Below are 15083 nucleotides of genomic sequence, written 5' to 3' on the forward strand. Positions count from 1 at the left end.
GTGCTACCATTACACCATGGGTCTTTCACACCACAGAAAGTGGTGGGTTTCATTGTGGCTAAAGAGCGTCATCCATGGAAAATCTTTCTTTTTTCAAATGCACCCAGGGAATAATGCTATGAAAGTGGGCGACACAGCAGCGTCATTGCTATTAAAACAAGACACTGAGAGGAAAACAAACACAGTAATTCCCAAGGTCCCACCGAGATTTGAACTCGGATCGCTGGATTCAGATTCCAGAGTGCTAACCATTACACCATGGAACCTACATACTTAGTGACATGATGAACGTCATTGCAGCAAAAAAAGAGCCTTTTAGAGAATGTATGCAATATTCTTTTATCTTATGCCTCCAGAGGAAGAATCCTATCCAAATGAGCTGTAAAGCAAAGAGTTTGCTATTGCGCAACAACCAACTAAACAGTTCCACATTTGCATAATATCCGTGGGCTAGGAATATGAGTTTGTTAAAATGATGCATGAGATCTCGATTCTCATTTCTGTTACAACTCTGTCAGGTTGCACCAGCAAGGGGCCCATGGTGTAATGGTTAGCAAAGAACATTACTGAAGGGCCCCTCGGCCAGCCAGAAAGCCAAAATGGAGAGAACGGGCATGAACTGGTTGTGAATGAGCTTCAAAATGCGTTCACAGGTAATTGAACTGGTGATCTCCTCAGTTTATACACCTGGAACTCCTGTCAATAGCAACAGTCGGCCGCTGGGTTGCCAGACATTTCGTCGAAAAAAATTTGTCGACAGGACAATTGGTCGAAACCATTTGGTCGAAAACCAAATGGTCGAATTGCTTTGTTTTTTATTTTCAAATTTTTTTTTGGGGGGGGGTTTGGGGGGGTCCCCCCAACCCCCTTTTTTTCTAAAAACCCCTTTTTTTCCCTAAACTACAACCTAAAAAATATATATATAAATAAATAAAAAAATCGACCATTTGGCTTTCGACCAAATTACGTCGACCAAATGTCTTTCGACCAAATGTCTTTCGACGAAATGTCCGGACAGCGGCAGCTGGTCTGTGTCAGTAATGGCAATTTGATTTTGCCATTTTCACAACTCCCTAATAAATGAACAAAATGTTCCATTTGTAGGCACAGTTACATGCTATGGTATGTATACCATGCTTAATAACCACCATAGGAGGCTCAGAGCACCATCCGCATTCTTACATACAAAACATGTAAGGAAATAATCAGATCTTTTGCTCTGCAGGAGTCAGGCTTCTTTAAAGCCTGACAAAGTGGCAGAGTGCCATTGTAAACTGAGGCATGATGAAACCATGCCCAAGAACCCAGGCAGGTTAAACCCTTCCACTCATGCCCCGAATGGCCACGAACGGCCAGGTTCTATAGACAGGGCAGCTGGCATGGATTATGGACACTTTTAACATAGGGTGGTTTTTCAACCTTATCTCCTCTGGGAGCAAAGCGCTGGACAGGGTTTCCTGTACGTTTTTGAGGTTCGCAGGGATCTATGTGTGGATGTTTCTTGGTGTGAAAAGCATGACACCTTTTGGGGTGACACCAGGCTCTTCTGGGAGTTAATTTGCATAATCTCTACTTTCTATTTTATGTGACATGGGCTGCAGTTACATTGTTCTGTTAATAGAGGGCAACACACAGGTCATAGTTCCAAACAGGGGTGCACAGTCTGCTTGCTAGCTTACATTTACAGTTCTATTTGGGATTCACCGCCTTTTCATAAACTGAGTACTCTTCCGGAGTATTTCTAATTTATGTAGGTGTTTTGGGGGTGTTACGTGCCTTTGTATGACTGCTGCAAACCACTTGATATTAGACATTGATTGGAAACGACATAAAAAATCCTGACACATATTGTAAGCGGACATACAATGACCTATATTAGCTAATATAAGTAAACAGACATCACTCCCCCCTCCCCACAAAAAGGGATGTATGCGTACACAAAAAATAAAAATGAAAAACAAGCAACTACTGCAGTTAAAATCTAAAAATGTAAATTCAGTTACATGATCATGACTCGGAAGGGGAAGTTAAAAAGTAAAAAAACACACGGTAGGAGAGAGGTTAGCTTTACATGCCATGAGGGAGGAAGAGGTCTTCCAAGCACTGTTGTGTATGTTGGTCAATCCTTCTGAAACGCAAAAGGGATGTGCACATAGAAATCAAAGCAGAGTCATCCAGAGAGACTATTTAATTCTTTTTTTTTCAAATTCTCAAAAGGAAGCTGCTATCAAATTGAACTATTCATCACAGCCACTGCTAGGAAATCTATGTGCATAAAATGACAATACACCCAAAGGAAAACAAAATATAGCTATAACATGTCAGATTACTAAATTCAGAGTCCAGCCTACTAACCATTAGACCATGGAACCTAAATACTTCCGCAAATGCTGAACTTCATTATGCCAAAACAGAGGCAGTCAGAAACAATATTTAATATTGCTTAATCATATGCCTCAAGAGGAAGAATTTGATCTACATGCTCTATAAAGCACAGAGATTGCTATAGCACAACGTCAATCGACAACATCGCTGTGTTTGTATGATATCAGTCAATTGGGACTATGAATCTGTAAAAATTGTAAATGTGCTCTATATTGCCATTTCTGATTCAACGCTCTCAGGTGCATCTTGCAAGGGTTCCATGGTGTAATGGTTAGCACTTTGGACTTTGAATCCAACGATCCGAGTTCAAGTCTCGGTGGGACCGTTATCTTGCTCTTACACTCCATTTTCTAATTTCTCAAATTACAATTCAACAGAGTTAATATTCAGAAGTTCAGTCGACTCTCTCTGCACGACATTACATGTAAATGCACTTTGGTGCCTGATACCAATACAGTGATGCAACTACATATCGTTAATGTACAATCCCTAAGGTCAATCAGAGTGGGCACCCAGATATCTCTCAGAAACATTTTCCACAGATGAATAATGTCCAACCTTAACTCTATGAAAAGAAAAATGTACACACTATGTGCAGTAGATTCTCTGCTCACTGGAACATGCAGAAACAACATTGATGTGAAAAGATTGGAAAAAGCCCTATTTTATTAACATTAAAAAATGTTATACAATTATTTTGGTGAATCATATTCACTTTCACAATCATTCCTATGTTTCAAGCAATTTGATGGTCTTATTAAATGTGTAAAAAATGTAAATCTTTGAGTTGACAAACTGTATGGAGAGCAAACTTTGTATAACTTACAAGAGTTATGAGTTCTAGAAAGTAGTGCATTTACTGATCAAGTGCCCTTGTTTAAATGTACTTACTTTATTTGGATCACACCTTTCTCGAAAGAAGAAATAAACTCTAAATTATCAGGAAACAATTCAACTGATTTTAGGGGCCTCCTGGGCTTTCAATGCAAATCGCTGAGATCAAAAGCCAGTTTAATAGCCATTATACCTTGGAGCTTTGGAGATATGAGAGTGGGCAGTTTCTTTGTGGCAAAAGAGAGTCATCCCCAGAAACTATTAATATTCTTTGGTCAAAGAAGACTGCCATCAAAGTGGGCTGTAAAGCAAAGCTATTGCTGTTATATATATCTGCAAATGAAAGGCAACTCTAAAAGAGAAGCAGCCCCAAGGTCCCACCGAGACTTGAACTCGGATCGCTGGATTCAGAGTCCAGAGTGCTAACCATTACACCATGGAACCCACATATTCAGTAGCATGATGCACTTCATTCTGGAAAAACAGAGCACATCAGAGAAAATATGTAATATTCCTATATCATTAGACTCCAGAGGAAGAATTTGATCCAAATGAGACATGAAGCCAATACTTTGCGATTGCACAGCATCCAACAGCAACAGTGCTGCTTCGATATAATATCAGTAAACGGTTACTATAGGTCAGTAAAAATCTTGACTGTGCCCTATATTCTCATTGCCCTTATGAAGCTCTGCTCAACAAGGGTTCCATGGTGTAATGGTTAGCACTTTGGACTTTGAATCCAGCGATCCGAGTTCAAGTCTCGGTGGAACCTCTCTCTTGCTCTAACACACGTTGTCTCCTTGTTGTCTTAAATTATAGGCCAAAGATAGTAATATTCATAAGGTTAGTGGTGTAGGGTATTCATTTTCGCTCTCACTCTCTGGCATAACTTTTCATAAAAATCCACTTTTGTGCCTAGCACCTTAACCTTTATGCATTTTTTTTAAATGTATGAACAGTGAGGTCATTCTGAGTCGATGGGCAGATCTGCATCGGAAACATACATAAAAGATTTGAAATTTTCAAACTTAACTCAATGTTAAGAAACATGCTCAATCTGTGACCCAATGGATTCTCTTTTTACTTGAAGATGCAGCAACAACATTAATAATACCATTTTGGGAAAAGCAGCTCTATTGTATCGCCATACTCTTTCAAAATTGTTAAAGGGTTAATCCTATGAAAAGCGACCACATTCAGAATCAATGATATTAATCAAGCGTCTTAACAGTCTTTACATGTTTGTAAAATGAAGGTATCAGTTTGAGATGAAAAATAGAACGAAGAACACACTTTTCTTAATTCACAAAAGGCCTGAGGTGTATAAATACTGTTTGTACCGACCAAGGGCCCATTCGTGAATGTACTTACTTTAGTTGGATCATACCTTTCTTCAAAGAAGACATCCACAATAAACGATAAGGGAAAGGTTCGACTGATGGTAAACTCTTACAGAGATTTGAATGCAAATTATTGGATTCAACCTCCAGGGTGCTACCATTACACCATGGGTCTTTCACACCACAGAAAGTGGTGGGTTTCATTGTGGCTAAAGAGCGTCATCCATGGAAAATCTTTCTTTTTTCAAATGCACCCAGGGAATAATGCTATGAAAGTGGGCGACACAGCAGCGTCATTGCTATTAAAACAAGACACTGAGAGGAAAACAAACACAGTAATTCCCAAGGTCCCACCGAGATTTGAACTCGGATCGCTAGACTCAGAGTCCAGAGTGCTAACCATTACACCATGGAACCTACATACTTAGTGACATGATGAACGTCATTGCAGCAAAAAAAGAGCCTTTTAGAGAATGTATGCAATATTCTTTTATCTTATGCCTCCAGAGGAAGAATCCTATCCAAATGAGCTGTAAAGCAAAGAGTTTGCTATTGCGCAACAACCAACTAAACAGTTCCACATTTGCATAATATCCGTGGGCTAGGAATATGAGTTTGTTAAAATGATGCATGAGATCTCGATTCTCATTTCTGTTACAACTCTGTCAGGTTGCACCAGCAAGGGGCCCATGGTGTAATGGTTAGCAAAGAACATTACTGAAGGGCCCCTCGGCCAGCCAGAAAGCCAAAATGGAGAGAACGGGCATGAACTGGTTGTGAATGAGCTTCAAAATGCGTTCACAGGTAATTGAACTGGTGATCTCCTCAGTTTATACACCTGGAACTCCTGTCAATAGCAACAGTCGGCAGCTGGGTTGCCAGACATTTCGTCGAAAAAAATTTGTCGACAGGACAATTGGTCGAAACCATTTGGTCGAAAACCAAATGGTCGAATTGCTTTGTTTTTTATTTTCAAATTTTTTTTGGGGAGGGGGTTTGGGGGGGTCCCCCCAACCCCCTTTTTTTCTAAAAACCCCTTTTTTTCCCTAAACTACAACCTAAAAAATATATATATAAATAAATTAAAAAATCGACCATTTGGCTTTCGACCAAATTACGTCGACCAAATGTCTTTCGACGAAATGTCCGGACAGCGGCAGCTGGTCTGTGTCAGTAATGGCAATTTGATTTTGCCATTTTCACAACTCCCTAATAAATGAACAAAATGTTCCATTTGTAGGCACAGTTACATGCTATGGTATGTATACCATGCTTAATAACCACCATAGGAGGCTCAGAGCACCATCCGCATTCTTACGTACAAAACATGTAAGGAAATAATCAGATCTTTTGCTCTGCAGGAGTCAGGCTTCTTTAAAGCCTGACAAAGTGGCAGAGTGCCATTGTAAACTGAGGCATGATGAAACCATGCCCAAGAACCCAGGCAGGTTAAACCCTTCCACTCATGCCCCTAGGCCCCAGACAGGGCAGCTGGCATGGATTATGGACACTTTTAACATAGGGTGGTTTTTCAACCTTATCTCCTCTGGGAGCAAAGCGCTGGACAGGGTTTCCTGTACGTTTTTGAGGTTCGCAGGGATCTATGTGTGGATGTTTCTTGGTGTGAAAAGCATGACACCTTTTGGGGTGACACCAGGCTCTTCTGGGAGTTAATTTGCATAATCTCTACTTTCTATTTTATGTGACATGGGCTGCAGTTACATTGTTCTGTTAATAGAGGGCAACACACAGGTCATAGTTCCAAACAGGGGTGCACAGTCTGCTTGCTAGCTTACATTTACAGTTCTATTTGGGATTCACCGCCTTTTCATAAACTGAGTACTCTTCCGGAGTATTTCTAACTTATGTAGGTGTTTTGGGGGTGTTACGTGCCTTTGTATGACTGCTGCAAACCACTTGATATTAGACATTGATTGGAAACGACATAAAAAATCCTGACACATATTGTAAGCGGACATAAAATGACCTATATTAGCTAATATAAGTAAACAGACATCACTCCCCCCTCCCCACAAAAAGGGATGTATGCGTACACAAAAAATAAAAATGAAAAACAAGCAACTACTGCAGTTAAAATCTAAAAATGTAAATTCAGTTACATGATCATGACTCGGAAGGGGAAGTTAAAAAGTAAAAAAACACACGGTAGGAGAGAGGTTAGCTTTACATGCCATGAGGGAGGAAGAGGTCTTCCAAGCACTGTTGTGTATGTTGGTCAATCCCTCTGAAACGCAAAAGGGATGTGCACATAGAAATCAAAGCAGAGTCATCCAGAGAGACTATTTAATTCTTTTTTTTTCAAATTCTCAAAAGGAAGCTGCTATCAAATTGAACTATTCATCACAGCCACTGCTAGTAAATCTATGTGCATAAAATGACAATACACCCAAAGGAAAACAAAATATAGCTATAACATGTCAGATTACTAAATTCAGAGTCCAGCCTACTAACCATTAGACCATGGAACCTAAATACTTCCGCAAATGCTGAACTTCATTATGCCAAAACAGAGGCAGTCAGAAACAATATTTAATATTGCTTAATCATATGCCTCAAGAGGAAGAATTTGATCTACATGCTCTATAAAGCACAGAGATTGCTATAGCACAACGTCAATCGACAACATCGCTGTGTTTGTATGATATCAGTCAATTGGGACTATGAATCTGTAAAAATATTAAATGTGCTCTATATTACCATTTCTGATTCAACGCTCTCAGGTGCATCTTGCAAGGGTTCCATGGTGTAATGGTTAGCACTTTGGACTTTGAATCCAACGATCCGAGTTCAAGTCTCGGTGGGACCGTTATCTTGCTCTTACACTCCATTTTCTAATTTCTCAAATTACAATTCAACAGAGTTAATATTCAGAAGTTCAGTCGACTCTCTCTGCACGACATTACATTTAAATGCACTTTGGTGCCTGATACCAATACAGTGATGCAACTACATATCGTTAATGTACAATCCCTAAGGTCAATCAGAGTGGGCACCCAGATATCTCTCAGAAACATTTTCCACAGATGAATAATGTCCGACCTTAACTCTATGAAAAGAAAAATGTACACACTATGTGCAGTAGATTCTCTGCTCACTGGAACATGCAGAAACAACATTGATGTGAAAAGATTGGAAAAAGCCCTATTTTATTAACATTAAAAAATGTTATACAATTATTTTGGTGAATTATATTCACTTTCACAATCATTCCTATGTTTCAAGCAATTTGATGGTCTTATTAAATGTGTAAAAAATGTAATTCTTTGAGTTGACAAACTGTATGGAGAGCAAACTTTTTATAACTTACAAGAGTTATGAGTTCTAGAAAGTAGTGCATTTACTGATCAAGTGCCCTTGTTTAAATGTACTTACTTTATTTGGATCACACCTTTCTCGAAAGAAGAAATAAACTCTAAATTATCAGGAAACAATTCAACTGATTTTAGGGGCCTCCTGGGCTTTCAATGCAAATCGCTGAGATCAAAAGCCAGTTTAATAGCCATTATACCTTGGAGCTTTGGAGATATGAGAGTGGGCAGTTTCTTTGTGGCAAAAGAGAGTCATCCCCAGAAACTATTAATATTCTTTGGTCAAAGAAGACTGCCATCAAAGTGGGCTGTAAAGCAAAGCTATTGCTGTTATATATATCTGCAAATGAAAGGCAACTCTAAAAGAGAAGCAGCCCCAAGGTCCCACCGAGACTTGAACTCGGATCGCTGGACTCAGAGTCCAGAGTGCTAACCATTACACCATGGAACCCACATATTCAGTAGCATGATGCACTTCATTCTGGAAAAACAGAGCACATCAGAGAAAATATGTAATATTCCTATATCATTAGACTCCAGAGGAAGAATTTGATCCAAATGAGACATGAAGCCAATACTTTGCGATTGCACAGCATCCAACAGCAACAGTGCTGCTTCGATATAATATCAGTAAACGGTTACTATAGGTCAGTAAAAATCTTGACTGTGCCCTATATTCTCATTGCCCTTATGAAGCACTGCTCAACAAGGGTTCCATGGTGTAATGGTTAGCACTTTGGACTTTGAATCCAGCGATCCGAGTTCAAGTCTCAGTGGAACCTCTCTCTTGCTCTAACACACGTTGTCTTAAATTATAGGCCAAAGATAGTAATATTCATAAGGTTAGTGGTGTAGGGTATTCATTTTCGCTCTCACTCTCTGGCATAACTTTTCATAAAAATCCACTTTTGTGCCTAGCACCTTAACCTTTATGCATTTTTTTTAAATGTATGAACAGTGAGGTCATTCTGAGTCGATGGGCAGATCTGCATCGGAAACATACATAAAAGATTTGAAATTTTCAAACTTAACTCAATGTTAAGAAACATGCTCAATCTGTGACCCAATGGATTCTCTTTTTACTTGAAGATGCAGCAACAACATTAATAATACCATTTTGGGAAAAGCAGCTCTATTGTATCGCCATACTCTTTCAAAATTGTTAAAGGGTTAATCCTATGAAAAGCGACCACATTCAGAATCAATGATATTAATCAAGCGTCTTAAAAGTCTTTACATGTTTGTAAAATGAAGGTATCAGTTTGAGATGAAAAATAGAACGAAGAACACACTTTTCTTAATTCACAAAAGGCCTGAGGTGTATAAATACTGTTTGTACCGACCAAGGGCCCATTCGTGAATGTACTTACTTTAGTTGGATCATACCTTTCTTCAAAGAAGACATCCACAATAAACGATAAGGGAAAGGTTCGACTGATGGTAAACTCTTACAGAGATTTGAATGCAAATTATTGGATTCAACCTCCAGGGTGCTACCATTACACCATGGGTCTTTCACACCACAGAAAGTGGTGGGTTTCATTGTGGCTAAAGAGCGTCATCCATGGAAAATCTTTCTTTTTTCAAATGCACCCAGGGAATAATGCTATGAAAGTGGGCGACACAGCAGCGTCATTGCTATTAAAACAAGACACTGAGAGGAAAACAAACACAGTAATTCCCAAGGTCCCACCAAGATTTGAACTCGGATCGCTGGATTCAGAGTCCAGAGTGCTAACCATTACACCATGGAACCTACATACTTAGTGACATGATGAACGTCATTGCAGCAAAAAAAGAGCCTTTTAGAGAATGTATGCAATATTCTTTTATCTTATGCCTCCAGAGGAAGAATCCTATCCAAATGAGCTGTAAAGCAAAGAGTTTGCTATTGCGCAACAACCAACTAAACAGTTCCACATTTGCATAATATCCGTGGGCTAGGAATATGAGTTTGTTAAAATGATGCATGAGATCTCGATTCTCATTTCTGTTACAACTCTGTCAGGTTGCACCAGCAAGGGGCCCATGGTGTAATGGTTAGCAAAGAACATTACTGAAGGGCCCCTCGGCCAGCCAGAAAGCCAAAATGGAGAGAACGGGCATGAACTGGTTGTGAATGAGCTTCAAAATGCGTTCACAGGTAATTGAACTGGTGATCTCCTCAGTTTATACACCTGGAACTCCTGTCAATAGCAACAGTCGGCAGCTGGGTTGCCAGACATTTCGTCGAAAAAAATTTGTCGACAGGACAATTGGTCGAAACCATTTGGTCGAAAACCAAATGGTCGAATTGCTTTGTTTTTTATTTTCAAATTTATTTTGGGGGGGGGGTTGGGGGGGTCCCCCCAACCCCCTTTTTTTCTAAAAACCCCTTTTTTTCCCTAAACTACAACCTAAAAAATATATATATAAATAAATTAAAAAATCGACCATTTGGCTTTCGACCAAATTACGTCGACCAAATGTCTTTCGACGAAATGTCTTTCGACGAAATGTCCGGACAGCGGCAGCTGGTCTGTGTCAGTAATGGCAATTTGATTTTGCCATTTTCACAACTCCCTAATAAATGAACAAAATGTTCCATTTGTAGGCACAGTTACATGCTATGGTATGTATACCATGCTTAATAACCACCATAGGAGGCTCAGAGCACCATCCGCATTCTTACGTACAAAACATGTAAGGAAATAATCAGATCTTTTGCTCTGCAGGAGTCAGGCTTCTTTAAAGCCTGACAAAGTGGCAGAGTGCCATTGTAAACTGAGGCATGATGAAACCATGCCCAAGAACCCAGGCAGGTTAAACCCTTCCACTCATGCCCCTAGGCCCCAGACAGGGCAGCTGGCATGGATTATGGACACTTTTAACATAGGGTGGTTTTTCAACCTTATCTCCTCTGGGAGCAAAGCGCTGGACAGGGTTTCCTGTACGTTTTTGAGGTTCGCAGGGATCTATGTGTGGATGTTTCTTGGTGTGAAAAGCATGACACCTTTTGGGGTGACACCAGGCTCTTCTGGGAGTTAATTTGCATAATCTCTACTTTCTATTTTATGTGACATGGGCTGCAGTTACATTGTTCTGTTAATAGAGGGCAACACACAGGTCATAGTTCCAAACAGGGGTGCACAGTCTGCTTGCTAGCTTACATTTACAGTTCTATTTGGGATTCACCACCTTTTCATAAACTGAGTACTCTTCCGGAGTATTTCTAACTTATGTAGGTGTTTTGGGGGTGTTACTTGCCTTTGTATGACTGCTGCAAACCACTTGATATTAGACATTGATTGGAAACGACATAAAAAATCCTGACACATATTGTAAGCGGACATAAAATGACCTATATTAGCTAATATAAGTAAACAGACATCACTCCCCCCTCCCCACAAAAAGGGATGTATGCGTACACAAAAAAGAAAAATGAAAAACAAGCAACTACTGCAGTTAAAATCTAAAAATGTAAATTCAGTTACATGATCATGACTCGGAAGGGGAAGTTAAAAAGTAAAAAAACACACGGTAGGAGAGAGGTTAGCTTTACATGCCATGAGGGAGGAAGAGGTCTTCCAAGCACTGTTGTGTATGTTGGTCAATCCCTCTGAAACGCAAAAGGGATGTGCACATAGAAATCAAAGCAGAGTCATCCAGAGAGACTATTTAATTCTTTTTTTTTCAAATTCTCAAAAGGAAGCTGCTATCAAATTGAACTATTCATCACAGCCACTGCTAGGAAATCTATGTGCATAAAATGACAATACACCCAAAGGAAAACAAAATATAGCTATAACATGTCAGATTACTAAATTCAGAGTCCAGCCTACTAACCATTAGACCATGGAACCTAAATACTTCCGCAAATGCTGAACTTCATTATGCCAAAACAGAGGCAGTCAGAAACAATATTTAATATTGCTTAATCATATGCCTCAAGAGGAAGAATTTGATCTACATGCTCTATAAAGCACAGAGATTGCTATAGCACAACGTCAATCGACAACATCGCTGTGTTTGTATGATATCAGTCAATTGGGACTATGAATCTGTAAAAATTGTAAATGTGCTCTATATTGCCATTTCTGATTCATCGCTCTCAGATGCATCTTGCAAGGGTTCCATGCTGTAATGGTTAGCACTTTGGACTTTGAATCCAACGATCCGAGTTCAAGTCTCGGTGGGACCGTTATCTTGCTCTTACACTCCATTTTCTAATTTCTCAAATTACAATTCAACAGAGTTAATATTCAGAAGTTCAGTCGACTCTCTCTGCACGACATTACATTTAAATGCACTTTGGTGCCTGATACCAATACAGTGATGCAACTACATATCGTTAATGTACAATCCCTAAGGTCAATCAGAGTGGGCACCCAGATATCTCTCAGAAACATTTTCCACAGATGAATAATGTCCAACCTTAACTCTATGAAAAGAAAAATGTACACACTATGTGCAGTAGATTCTCTGCTCACTGGAACATGCAGAAACAACATTGATGTGAAAAGATTGGAAAAAGCCCTATTTTATTAACATTAAAAAATGTTATACAATTATTTTGGTGAATCATATTCACTTTCACAATCATTCCTATGTTTCAAGCAATTTGATGGTCTTATTAAATGTGTAAAAAATGTAATTCTTTGAGTTGACAAACTGTATGGAGAGCAAACTTTTTATAACTTACAAGAGTTATGAGTTCTAGAAAGTAGTGCATTTACTGATCAAGTGCCCCTGTTTAAATGTACTTACTTTATTTGGATCACACCTTTCTCGAAAGAAGAAATAAACTCTAAATTATCAGGAAACAATTCAACTGATTTTAGGGGCCTCCTGGGCTTTCAATGCAAATCGCTGAGATCAAAAGCCAGTTTAATAGCCATTATACCTTGGAGCTTTGGAGATATGAGAGTGGGCAGTTTCTTTGTGGCAAAAGAGAGTCATCCCCAGAAACTATTAATATTCTTTGGTCAAAGAAGACTGCCATCAAAGTGGGCTGTAAAGCAAAGCTATTGCTGTTATATATATCTGCAAATGAAAGGCAACTCTAAAAGAGAAGCAGCCCCAAGGTCCCACCGAGACTTGAACTCGGATCGCTGGACTCAGAGTCCAGAGTGCTAACCATTACACCATGGATCCCACATATTCAGTAGCATGATGCACTTCATTCTGGAAAAACAGAGCACATCAGAGAAAATATGTAATATTCCTATATCATTAGACTCCAGAGGAAGAATTTGATCCAAATGAGACCTGAAGCCAATACTTTGCGATTGCACAGCATCCAACAGCAACAGTGCTGCTTCGATATAATATCAGTAAACGGTTACTATAGGTCAGTAAAAATCTTGACTGTGCCCTATATTCTCATTGCCCTTATGAAGCTCTGCTCAACAAGGGTTCCATGGTGTAATGGTTAGCACTTTGGACTTTGAATCCAGCGATCCGAGTTCAAGTCTCGGTGGAACCTCTCTCTTGCTCTAACACACTTTGTCTCCTTGTTGTCTTAAATTATAGGCCAAAGATAGTAATATTCATAAGGTTAGTGGTGTAGGGTATTCATTTTCGCTCTCACTCTCTGGCATAACTTTTCATAAAAATCCACTTTTGTGCCTAGCACCTTAACCTTTATGCATTTTTTTTAAATGTATGAACAGTGAGGTCATTCTGAGTCGATGGGCAGATCTGCATCGGAAACATACATAAAAGATTTGAAATTTCAAACTTAACTCAATGTTAAGAAACATGCTCAATCTGTGACCCAATGGATTCTCTTTTTACTTGAAGATGCAGCAACAACATTAATAATACCATTTTGGGAAAAGCAGCTCTATTGTATCGCCATTCTCTTTCAAAATTGTTAAAGGGTTAATCCTATGAAAAGCGACCACATTCAGAATCAATGATATTAATCAAGCGTCTTAACAGTCTTTACATGTTTGTAAAATGAAGGTATCAGTTTGAGATGAAAAATAGAACGAAGAACACACTTTTCTTAATTCACAAAAGGCCTGAGGTGTATAAATACTGTTTGTACCGACCAAGGGCCCATTCGTGAATGTACTTACTTTAGTTGGATCATACCTTTCTTCAAAGAAGACATCCACAATAAACGATAAGGGAAAGGTTCGACTGATGGTAAACTCTTACAGAGATTTGAATGCAAATTATTGGATTCAACCTCCAGGGTGCTACCATTACACCATGGGTCTTTCACACCACAGAAAGTGGTGGGTTTCATTGTGGCTAAAGAGCGTCATCCATGGAAAATCTTTCTTTTTTCAAATGCACCCAGGGAATAATGCTATGAAAGTGGGCGACACAGCAGCGTCATTGCTATTAAAACAAGACACTGAGAGGAAAACAAACACAGTAATTCCCAAGGTCCCACCGAGATTTGAACTCGGATCGCTGGATTCAGAGTGCTAACCATTACACCATGGAACCTACATACTTAGTGACATGATGAACGTCATTGCAGCAAAAAAAGAGCCTTTTAGAGAATGTATGCAATATTCTTTTATCTTATGCCTCCAGAGGAAGAATCCTATCCAAATGAGCTGTAAAGCAAAGAGTTTGCTATTGCGCAACAACCAACTAAACAGTTCCACATTTGCATAATATCCGTGGGCTAGGAATATGAGTTTGTTAAAATGATGCATGAGATCTCGATTCTCATTTCTGTTACAACTCTGTCAGGTTGCACCAGCAAGGGGCCCATGGTGTAATGGTTAGCAAAGAACATTACTGAAGGGCCCCTCGGCCAGCCAGAAAGCCAAAATGGAGAGAACGGGCATGAACTGGTTGTGAATGAGCTTCAAAATGCGTTCACAGGTAATTGAAATGGTGATCTCCTCAGTTTATACACCTGGAACTCCTGTCAATAGCAACAGTCGGCAGCTGGGTTGCCAGACATTTCGTCGAAAAAAATTTGTCGACAGGACAATTGGTCGAAACCATTTGGTCGAAAACCAAATGGTCGAATTGCTTTGTTTTTTATTTTCACATTATTTTTTGGGGGGGGTTTGGGGGGGTCCCCCCAACCCCCTTTTTTTCTAAAAACCCCTTTTTTCCCTAAACTACAACCTAAAAAATATATATATAAATAAATAAAAAAATCGACCATTTGGCTTTCGACCAAATTACGTCGACCAAATGTCTTTCGACGAAATGTCTTTCGACGAAATGTCCGGACAGC

The 15083-nt window shown here is 39.4% G+C and overlaps 11 non-coding genes across 11 annotated transcripts; 6 read left to right on the top strand and 5 right to left on the bottom strand.

The window, feature by feature from the left end:
- Positions 1-194: 194 nt before the first annotated feature.
- Positions 195-266, bottom strand: TRNAQ-CUG (transfer RNA glutamine (anticodon CUG)). Its single transcript has one exon. It is a non-coding gene; the product is annotated as a tRNA-Gln (tRNA).
- Positions 267-2638: 2372 nt separating this feature from the next.
- Positions 2639-2710, top strand: TRNAQ-UUG (transfer RNA glutamine (anticodon UUG)). Its single transcript has one exon. It is a non-coding gene; the product is annotated as a tRNA-Gln (tRNA).
- Positions 2711-3591: 881 nt separating this feature from the next.
- Positions 3592-3663, bottom strand: TRNAQ-CUG (transfer RNA glutamine (anticodon CUG)). Its single transcript has one exon. It is a non-coding gene; the product is annotated as a tRNA-Gln (tRNA).
- Positions 3664-3922: 259 nt separating this feature from the next.
- Positions 3923-3994, top strand: TRNAQ-UUG (transfer RNA glutamine (anticodon UUG)). The gene has a single exon. It is a non-coding gene; the product is annotated as a tRNA-Gln (tRNA).
- A 913-nt stretch (positions 3995-4907) lies between these two features.
- On the bottom strand, positions 4908-4979 carry TRNAQ-CUG (transfer RNA glutamine (anticodon CUG)). The gene has a single exon. It is a non-coding gene; the product is annotated as a tRNA-Gln (tRNA).
- A 2338-nt stretch (positions 4980-7317) lies between these two features.
- On the top strand, positions 7318-7389 carry TRNAQ-UUG (transfer RNA glutamine (anticodon UUG)). Its single transcript has one exon. It is a non-coding gene; the product is annotated as a tRNA-Gln (tRNA).
- Positions 7390-8270: 881 nt separating this feature from the next.
- On the bottom strand, positions 8271-8342 carry TRNAQ-CUG (transfer RNA glutamine (anticodon CUG)). Its single transcript has one exon. It is a non-coding gene; the product is annotated as a tRNA-Gln (tRNA).
- A 259-nt stretch (positions 8343-8601) lies between these two features.
- Positions 8602-8673, top strand: TRNAQ-UUG (transfer RNA glutamine (anticodon UUG)). The gene has a single exon. It is a non-coding gene; the product is annotated as a tRNA-Gln (tRNA).
- Positions 8674-9575: 902 nt separating this feature from the next.
- Positions 9576-9647, bottom strand: TRNAQ-CUG (transfer RNA glutamine (anticodon CUG)). The gene has a single exon. It is a non-coding gene; the product is annotated as a tRNA-Gln (tRNA).
- A 2352-nt stretch (positions 9648-11999) lies between these two features.
- Positions 12000-12071, top strand: TRNAQ-UUG (transfer RNA glutamine (anticodon UUG)). The gene has a single exon. It is a non-coding gene; the product is annotated as a tRNA-Gln (tRNA).
- A 1212-nt stretch (positions 12072-13283) lies between these two features.
- Positions 13284-13355, top strand: TRNAQ-UUG (transfer RNA glutamine (anticodon UUG)). The gene has a single exon. It is a non-coding gene; the product is annotated as a tRNA-Gln (tRNA).
- The last annotated feature ends 1728 nt before the right edge of the window (positions 13356-15083 follow it).

The sequence above is a fragment of the Ambystoma mexicanum genome, chromosome 5p (assembly GCF_040938575.1).
Source record: "Ambystoma mexicanum isolate Mex_15411 chromosome 5p, UKY_AmexF1_1, whole genome shotgun sequence".
Lineage (NCBI taxonomy): Eukaryota > Metazoa > Chordata > Amphibia > Caudata > Ambystomatidae > Ambystoma > Ambystoma mexicanum.